The sequence below is a fragment of the Bos taurus genome, chromosome 11, assembly GCF_002263795.3.
Source record: "Bos taurus isolate L1 Dominette 01449 registration number 42190680 breed Hereford chromosome 11, ARS-UCD2.0, whole genome shotgun sequence".
NCBI classification, from domain to species: Eukaryota; Metazoa; Chordata; class Mammalia; order Artiodactyla; family Bovidae; genus Bos; species Bos taurus.
In genome coordinates this window covers 81,051,590-81,061,744 of record NC_037338.1, presented here as the reverse complement: position 1 = coordinate 81,061,744, position 10,155 = coordinate 81,051,590, and the positions used below count along the sequence as shown (strand labels likewise).

General features: G+C 41.3%; 1 protein-coding gene across 1 annotated transcript in view; it reads left to right on the top strand.

The window, feature by feature from the left end:
- The first annotated feature begins 971 nt into the window (after positions 1 to 971).
- VSNL1 (visinin like 1) overlaps positions 972 to 10,155 on the top strand; it is a 120,648-nt gene continuing 111,464 nt past the window's right edge. Inside the window, 1 exon segment of the mRNA NM_174490.3 lies at positions 972 to 1,220. The gene's annotated coding sequence lies outside the window, so the exon portion shown is untranslated.

The window sequence follows — 10,155 nt, the reverse complement described above, 5'->3', positions numbered from 1 at the left end:
TGCCAAGTCTTCTAGGCTTTGGCTAGGACAGTCATGATCTGGGGAGGGCTGGCAAATGTAAGTGTCCTTCAAAGACACAGAAGGGGGCTTTATAAGATGGCTTAGTCCAATCCCTCAACCCTGGATTCCCATGAGGGCTCATTGACTGCCCTTCTCTGCCCACCACAGCCCCACCCAAAGCATATTCAATAAAATGTATTTAGTGCACAAAGAAGGCACTTATTGGTAAATGTTGGTTGATGATTAGCATGATTGGCCCAAGGTCACTCAGGACCAGGACGAGAGCTTCAGTCTCCCCCTCCCTTCAACACACAGCTTCTCCAAGGCCGTTAGGGACCACGATCATCCTGAGTAGAAGGCTTTTAGAATGCCTGGCTCCCAGTGCTCTCAGTTTAAGACCCTCGGAAGAAATGACCCACGCAAAGTGCCAACCATAAGGGTTTTCTTCAGAGTGAGCCATGGAGACAAGCTTACAGCTTGCCGGACACGTTTCCTTCGGAGCAAGGGATTTCTGCAGTTTTCTCCTTCACCTTACAAGCCTGACAAAGAGGGGGTCGGGGGCCCTCCAGGCCTGAGGGTGGCAGGAAGCAGGCTCCACGTGTCCCATTTCTGGCCTCAGCCTTCATCACCAGACTTGGCTGGTTAACCGCGGGGGCGTGGTGAGGCCAACTCGCTCAGCCAGTCCAGGTGAAGGGCTGCGCCAGTGGCCAGGCTCCCTTTTCCTATCTACTTTCCTTCCGAGTTTCTGCTAAAATCTGGAGACGTGGAATCCACTCGCGGCAACTCCGAGCCTCTCCAACTGAGCATGCGCCAATGCCTGGCTGCTTTTGGTCACCGGCCCCAGCTCCCTTTGAGCTGGGCTGCGGAGCCGGAGGAGGGAGGAGGGAGGAGGGGAAAGGGGAGGGGGTGCCTGGAGAGGCGGCGGCTCGCGCGCCTGCGCATCCGGCTCCAGGGACCCTAGGTTTTCTATGGGATTCCCAATCTGCAGCAGAGACCTACCGGAGCGTGTTGCGGCGGCGACTGGGCTTGCAAGGCGCGATCCAGGAGGGATTTAAGCAGCCCAGAGCTCCACTGGAAAAAAAAAAAAGAGCGCGAGAGAACCATACCCAGAGACGGCTTAACCGTTTATCCGAATTAAATATATATATACATACATTTATTTATAGAGAACTGTTGAGTTTTATCATTTTCGTTAAGTGACCGTGAGCAGCGCTATAACTGTAAGTGGAAAATACAATCTTCGTTGCATTTGTGCATGTGTAGTGCAGCCAATTGTCTGGGAGACGCTTGGGTTATTGTAACCTACTTGGCTTTGCATAGATACGTCTAAATGCATGGTGTGACAATAGCTTTGTTTAATGCTGGTGATCTAAACGTATACTGTTAGTCCATGGGGGACCTTTTGGAATAATGGGGGTGGGGGAAGGGGGAGTGTTTACATGTGGCGTGTTTGGGGAATTGCCTTAGGCTAGATTTAAGACAGGTGAAACTGAGGTGCTTTTTAAGTGTGTCTATACATACGCAGATTTCCTTACACAGATTTAAGTAGCTAATGGACCGATTGTGAAGTTTTCCGGTTGCTGATAAAACTATTGAGTGGTTGCAGTCAAGTACCAACCTGTCATCCGTGGGGCTGGTGCACCATTTTTCTCACCGTGGAAGAGGAGCAAACGTGTTTGTTAAGTAAAACTGAGTGGACGAGATGGTGTGGAGACCAGGATTGGTTTCCAAAGTGGGATGTTTAGAACCACAGGGCTAGGCGCAAAATCAGCTCATTTCTCTGTTAGTGTTTAGAAATGAGAAGATAATTTTCGGTTTTGATTTTTCATCACGATGGTGAATGGGCAGAAAAAGGAAAGATGTTCAACCACCCCGTCAGCCCGGTCTATTTTGAACAGAGTATGAGACTCAGAGCCTGTGAATGGGGACTGTCAGATCCAAACTAGTTACCTGCCTTTGCATGCTGTATTTGCATTCCAGAATGCAGGGATGAAAAAATATAAAACCAGATGTTTTACCTTTGGTAGTGTTTCTTTAAAGGAGAAAAGGTCGTTCCGTGTTTTGAGTTAAAATGGATTGTTCCTTGCCCAGATACTGAAGAAGGGTCTTTGCAAGGTCAAACCCCCTGTGGAAATCAGGGGGTCTGGGGAACTGGGGGAGGGTGCAGGAAATGATGATGCTCTCTGTGGGTGCTCAGCACTGCAAGGAGATGCCAGAGTGAGAATACATTTTTCTAGAGTTTCCCTCCTGTCCATATTTCGGAGATCAAAATGAAGTGGAAATGCTAGTGGGTGTAGAAAAAAAAGTGTATACTATCTATGTGTCACATCTCACTTGGAGACAAGAGGACCCAGGGAGCTGTATTTCTACATATTTAATTTTTCAATTTAAAGGAATTTCACATTGAAAAAATTAAAAATGAAACTCTTGGGAAGACACCTTTTTTCCCTCACTACCGTTTAAACTGGCTATTGTTGTCTTTGGTGGAGGCGGCCGGGGGCGGGGGCAGGGGGATGGTGGTGGTGTAGAGGGGTCCTGCATCATTGAACACCCCACTCTTGAGCACACGCTCATTAAGCTTCGGTGTTTAACCCCAGAAAATGCTGCACTGAAGCAGGTTGGCAGAATGGCATGAGGCAGGCAGACAGGAGAAGAGCATGGCCAGTGTGTGCTGAATTTCCACAGAAAAAGCAGATCCAGTTTCTAGGATGAAATGAAATACGTTTTACTCCAAATAGGACAAGCCATTTTAGACTCTTGACCCTTTAGTCAGTTCAACTATTTGGAACCTTTCAAAGGAATCTACAATTTATTTAAGTGGATGAAATTTGAAGTAGAAAATTCTGGAAGATCCTCTCCTTGGAAACCTAAAGTGTAAATCATACTGCCTTCTCGGTCCCTCCTTTCTTTACTCCAGGGCAGAAGGACCAGTCGTTTGTCCTAACTGAGCCATACTCCTTGTCACCAGTGAAAGTTGGATCAGCTCTCTGAATGGTGCAGGTGCAGCACTGCGTTGATAAATGGGTGGAGGAGAAAGAAGGGGGAAACCTGGTGTGAAAGCTCATAGATGTTTTCTCCCAGATACCCTGGTTCATAAGGCTGAGTTATAGAGAATCGCATCAGGCAGAGACCTTCGAAAACATCTAGTCCAAACCCCTTGTTTTATAGATGAGAAAATTGAGGCCCAGAGCCGTGAAGCTAGGGGAAAGTCAATTAACTTCGAGTCTATGGAATAAAGAATTAAAGAGTAATGTTGAGGGAAAATGTTCCCTTCTCTCTGCACTTATAGCATCCTCAGTGACATCGCTGAGGTCTTGCAACAAATAATTGCCTGCTCCCAGCACATCTTTCGAGAGAGTCCCGAAGGTTCGTTTTTTACACCACTGCACCTCTCTTTGCCTCTCTTTTTTGGTAAGGTCTCCATCTCTTTTTGCTGTTGCCCCTCACTTCTAATATACCCACTTCATTAGATGTTTAGTCTGGCCTTCCTGGCATCTCAGTCAGTTCCTTTGGAATCCTTCGAGTTTTTGGAGAGAACTGACAAACCAATTGGAATCTTCAGCTCCCGTTTGAAAACTGTCCAGGCCCATCGCCAACCCCTCTCTGCTCTGTTCCCCAGAACCTTTCAGGGAATCCAGGCTTCTGAGACACTGCAGGTATCTCCCCTTCTGTTCTACCTGTCTCACCTCCTTCAGCTGTGCTGCAGCTGCGGGCACTGGGACCTAGCAGAGTGAGGAAGTTGCAGTGTCAACACACAGCAGGCGCTGCCAGCTCGCCTCTGGCTCCTAGAAGGCAGAACCCAAATCCAAGATGCCTAGCTGTCTCCAGCCTTCATGGAAATCCACCAGACAAAGCCACCTGCAGAGAGAGGGACTGAAGGCTGGGCGGGAAGACTGAAGGAAGACACCTGACTGTTCTTCCTGAAGTCGGCGCTATAGAGGAGAGGAGAGCAGCTTTTTAAAGCCTTTAGAGCTTTTAAAGCGCAGTCTTGCTGGACAGGGACTGCAAAGCAGGCAATAATTATACCTGCCTAATTTGCCCTCTTCTTTCCTTCTTTTTTTAATCTCTTTTCCACTCATTTGCTTTCTCTATTTCTCCTTCATATTCTCCCTTTCATAAAAATTTCTTGAGTATCTGTGCCATGAAGCTCTAGGCCTTTTAAAGATAATTCAGTCATCCCTGTCCCTTCTCCCCAGGCACTCAGGAACTATCACAAATGTCCCCTTTGGGGAAATGCCAGGAATTCTTACCTGAAAAAGCTGAGAAGTTGGGGGAGGCTTGAGAAAGACAAAGTCTGAGACTCTTCCTCATTTGAGAGATAAGCTAAATACACTTGACAAGTGTTGAAGCTCAGAAAGCAAGGTAGTGAGTTTCTCAACACATTTCCCAATTAACAATTTAACTTAACCATTTCCCTCATGGTAAACTTTTACTGAGTTGGGATGAGCTCTGTCTTGGAGAGAGTCTGTCCCTAACACATACTCTTGGGTCAAATGTCACCTGGCCTTGCTGTTCTGTTCTGAAAACAGCCATGTCCAAGCTATTCTATACACCACATACCTTATACAGAGGTCAGAGATTTGTAGCTACTAAAGATGCTTTGCTTTGCTGCGGTATAAATCTCATTCTGTAATAAGACAGCATGATTAGAAATGTCCTGAGCAAGCTATAGATTTTTCTATTTCTTTTTTTCAAGCAAACATCCAGTTCTCTTTATTGGGATGCAAATAAATCTCCTAGCACTACAAAAGTACGAGTCATATGAGAGGTTTACAATGGTCCCTAGTACTGTATGTAGGAGGATTTTAAATAAGACAGCTATCGATAATTAAAAGCGAATTAGTTCAATCAAGTTACAGTATCATCCTTCAGATTAAAGTGCTCTGATATTAACTAATGTGGCAGCAAACGTGATCCTGAGAAGGAATCCCACTGCCAATCATCTTGCCTCTTAACTTCAAAACAACAAGAATGAACACAGTTCGTGTAATAACCATTCTCTCCTCAAGCCCTGCCCACCCCCTTGGCTTGTGACATTGTCTCCTGAGGAGAGATGTCGGGATTTGATGAGATTCTGTCTCAACTGGGACAAAGAAAAATGAGTAATATGGAAAACATTCTAACATCGGGTTACTAACAAATTAAATTAAATTACCTGATGACTCTGTTTAGTTGCTAAGTCATGTCCGACTCTGTGACCCCGTGGACTGTAGCCCACCAGGCTCCTCTGTCCGTGGGATTCTGTAGGCAAGAGTACTGGAGTGGGTAGGTTTTCTATTTGGGTTGCGTGTATAAATGGATTCCAAACCTTGCTGAGGAGCTCCCTGTGGAATTTTATAGACTGACAGTATAATATCAATATCAAATGCGTGGTTTCCTAGTTTGCAAGAGCAAAATATGTTTAATGTCATTCTGAAGGTCTTTTTCTTTGTGTTGAATGATTTTTATGTTTCTACGATGAGCAATTATTTAGGAAGATAGAAAGGCTCTCCTTATAGAGGTGATCACATGCCGTTGATCTAAGGCTGAAATTGACAAAGTCCATCTCAGTTACATTATTAGATGTAAATATATTAATTTTCTAAAGTATCAAATGGCACAGAGATAAGTGAACAAATGGTTGATATTTCTACTATGTTGGTGGTTAATTCACATTATTTATAGAGTATGTGAACTGGATGGGATCCATATAAATTACCTAATCCATCCCTTCAATACATAAAAAATTGTAGTATAGTAAGGAACATTTTCCTGAGGAGGGCATGGCAAACAACTCCAGTATTCTTGCCTGGAGAATCCCATGGACAGAGGAGCCTGGCAGGCTATGGTTCATAGGGTCACAAGGAGTCAGACACAACTGAAGTGACTGAGCAAGGAACATTTTATCTTAAAGACATATCTGCAATGTGAAAACACATTGCACAAGAGCAGAGATTTTAATGATCTTTTTCATATTTCCACAAAATCTATACAATGTCCTTTATAATAGACACTCTGTAATATTTCTCAATTAACTATTTTAATAAGATTCAGTTACATAAACCTTGTTAATTATGTCAAGAAATTAAATCATGAATACTAAAAGCATGGCTTCCCTCATAGCTCAGTTGGTAAATCATCTGCCTGCAATGCAGGAGACCGGGTTTGATTCCTGGGTTGGGAAGATCCCCTGGGGAAGGAAATGGCAACTCACTCCAGTATTCTTGCCTGGAGAATCCCATGGACACAGGAGCCTGACAAGCTACAGTCCACGGGATTACAAAAGTTGGACACAACTTAGTGACTGAACCACCACCACCACTAAAAGCATGCACAAAATTAGAATTGCTTTAAGTATCTATGTTACTAAAAGGAAAATCTAAACTAAAAGTTATTTTATAATTTATTTTCAATAAGAACATAAAAGCACTATGCTAATACCTTTAAGCATGCTTTTTGATGTACTTACGGAGTATATTCCCTTGTATCTCTTCATAGGTAAAAATGTAAATTATTTTATGTATTTACAAGAATTGATATCAATATGTCAAAAATGGAGTATAAACCTATACTGTAGTAGATATGTATACCACGTATTTAAATCATGATTCTCTTGAGCTATGGAATTATTTTAATGTGTTCACACTGTGAAGGGACCATAACACTGGATTTCTCATTTACAGTTTGTTTCTAAAGATAGCTTATGCTCTCTTACGTGAATCAAAATAATTTGAGTTGCTTCCAGCTTCATTCATTGAGAACTCCACAAATGGAATCTTAGGGGTACTTTAGAAACTGCTTAATGAATGAAATAGATATGCAATAGAAAATTACTGAGGAATCCTCAAAGAGGTTTGACACCTTAATAACAAGGTTCTATGAATACATTAAAGATGCTCTATACCCTTATCAGCTGACTTAAAGCATGCCAGTCGGGTAATTTGTTGGTGATTCTTTTGTTTCACTCTGGATTTCTCCGTTGCCTCCCTTAACTACATTTCTAACACAGATGACCTGATGTGTAGCCATCAATCGTTTTTTTAAAAAAGAGTGCACTGCATTTCTAACCATTTGTTGGATTATTTTCAGGTGAACAACATATTTCCTTTTGTTCTCAATTACATTTAAGATTTGGAATATTCTCATTCACCAGCAACCTTCAAGCTCACTATATCTAATGCAATAATTGCAGAACTTTTTATAGAAAATAAGACTCTCAAAAAGAGTTCATTTTTATGAAACATTGCTCATAAAAGGCAACGTGTTAACAAATAAGCTAAATTTACTTGCAATTTTTATATATCTATAGAATGAATATGACTTTTGTTTATTCTTGTTCATATAAGGACTTTTCTAAGAAATATGTCCCTTTAAATGTATTTTTTTCTCCATTCTTTGGATCTTATTTATTATCTCTCAGGCTCTGAAAGACTGTGAACTTTTGAAGAGCTGAAAGTAAATAGATTTTTTGCAAATTATTAACATGTTCAATGTGCTTTGCAGCCTTGGTAAATTTTTTCCAGTGTGAACAACTAGATCCTAATATTTCTGCTGTTTCGTAGTTTAGAATGTTTATTGCAGTTGAAAGCTTCTCAGAATAGTAGATTTTGATGCTGCTAGAGTCTTGTGTTTTACATTTTGCCTTGGTTTTATTAATTTGTGATTAGTGTATTTATTTTTGACTTATTGAAACCCAGTCTTAAATTATGAGTGAAATTTCCCATTGGAGGCCCATTAAGGATTATCACTAAAGTTGACATGCTTATTAATATAATATCTTATTTTTAATGTGTGGAATAGTGCTGTACAAGTTTGATTTTCAATTAGCAACTTCTGTTCTGGAGTTTTTTGGCTTTTGATGTTATGAGCTAATGAAAGGCTATCAATTTTGTTTATTCCAGAAGTTCAAGTGTTTCTGAAATTTATATGTAAGGTGTGTGGTATATGCTTTCTTGTTCATATGGGAAATTTTATGAAAAATAAAAAAGAAATTGTGAAATGAGTTTAAATTCTAAACAAAATTGTTAGTTTTTCTTTTAAGTGTTTATAAAGATATTTATTCCTCAGAGTGAGATGAAAACCATCCATGCAATCTTCTGCCATTTTTAATTAGTAAATGGAAAAATTCCTCAATTCTCACGGTTTCAATTGACTCAAAAGAAATTATGAAAGTGTAAAATGAGTTTTCAAGCTAGATACACTTAGATAAAAATCCCTAATTCCACAGTTTATTAGTTCTATGACCTTGAATATATTGTTTAACCTGTCAAGCTCAGTTTCCATTTAAAATTGGATTCTTGAACAGAAATAGAAGACTATGTATTAAAGAATATAATATAATGCCTCATTATTGAAAATGTGCAATTAATGATAGTCATTATCATTACTGTCATTTCTTTTATCAGAAATTAATGGTTCATAAACCACTTTAGTCTCTGAGTTATAGTAATCCCAGTCATAATAGAATCTCTGAATAAGAAGTTGAGCTATGACCAATGCACAGTTAACAGTGCTTAACCTACCTTGTAAAAAAACATCCATTAAGTAAGTGTGCCAAGCACTGTGTAGTCACTGGAATCAATATTAAATAAGTTACAATCTCAGCCTTCAAGGAATTTATGCCTAATGAGGAAGGTAAGCGCAGTTCAGTAAGTCAAGTGAAACAAAAATATGGTATAGATGCATAAAGGAAATAATTTGTAGAAGAAATGCCTACACTGAGACCTTATTCTCATTCTTATTTCTTTCATTCTTTCCTTAAATGCATCTCCTTTCATTATACTGTTCCTTTGCCATTATTTCCCTACCATAAAATACCAACGTATAATTGGACACAACAGAATATGGAACCAAGAAGATATTTTTAAGCTTGTTTCCTTATTGAATACATTTTAAGGTCATCTATTAATTATTTTCCAATGTAGCTAAATAATGTGGCCCTTGTCTCCCACCCAAGCCTCCAGAGGGTCATTGAAACTCAGTGAAAAAAGAGCCTTGCCTTTGGTTTAAATATTATACAATGATACTTCTATCCTTTGATACCTTCCAAAAAAGAGCTTTCTGTCTGATACTCTCTGTGCTAAATGCTAAGTTGCTTCAGTCATGTCTGACTCTGCAACACTATGGAGTCTGTAGCCCGCCAGGCTCCTCTGTCCATGGGGATTCTCCAGGCAAGAATACTAGAGTGGGTTGCCGTGCCTTCCTCCAGGGGATCTTCCTGACTCAGGGATAGAATCTGTGTATGCCACACTGGCAGGCGGATTCTTTACTACTGAGCCTCCAGGGAGGCCCACACATACGTGTGTGTGTGTGTGTGAAAGTCACTCAGTCATGTCCGACTCTTTGTGACCCCATGGACTGTAGCCTGCCACGGAAGCCCACACGTACACATACATAAATCCAAAATGGCCTTAGCTATCTTCAGCTCTTCTAAGAGCTTTTTCACTTCTCCTCAGCTTTTTCCTCCATTCTCCCTCTATTTCCTGCCCCACTTACTAGGAAAACTCAAGTATATTTCTTATCTGGAGTTAAAGAGATATCTTTTTCTCCTTTTGAAGTCTGTAACAAAGTTGCACCTGAATTCTGAGGCTCTTTTCTATAGGAGGAGTATTGTATGATTCACAGAATTAGGTAGGAGTTTTGATTCTCATTAATTTGGGGGCTTTTTTTCCTCATTTTTGAAATGGGGTCATATATCTACCTTGGTACTAATAGGTGTGTATGTGTGTGTACCTCACATGTATATGTGTACCACTTAAAGAGCACACCTGCCACTGCAGGAGACATAAGAGATGCGGGTTCAGTCCCTTGGTTGGGAAGATCCCTTGAAGGAGGGCAACCTTCAAGGTTGGCATGGCAACCCAGTCCGGTATTCTTGCCTGGAGAATCCCATGGACAGAGGAGCCCAGGAGACTACAGACCATAGAGTCACAAAGAGTTGGACATGACTGATGCATGCACCCACGCACACCACTTAAAAGAGGTTCAGTTCAGTTCAGTCACTCAGTCGTGTCCGACTCTTTGCGACCCCATGAATCGCAGAACACCAGGCCTCCCTGTCCATCACCAGCTCCTGGAGTTCACCCAAACTCATGTGCATCTAGTCGGTGATGCCACCCAGCCATCTCATGCTCTGTCGTCCCCGTCTCCTCCTGCCCCCAATCCCTCCCAGCATCA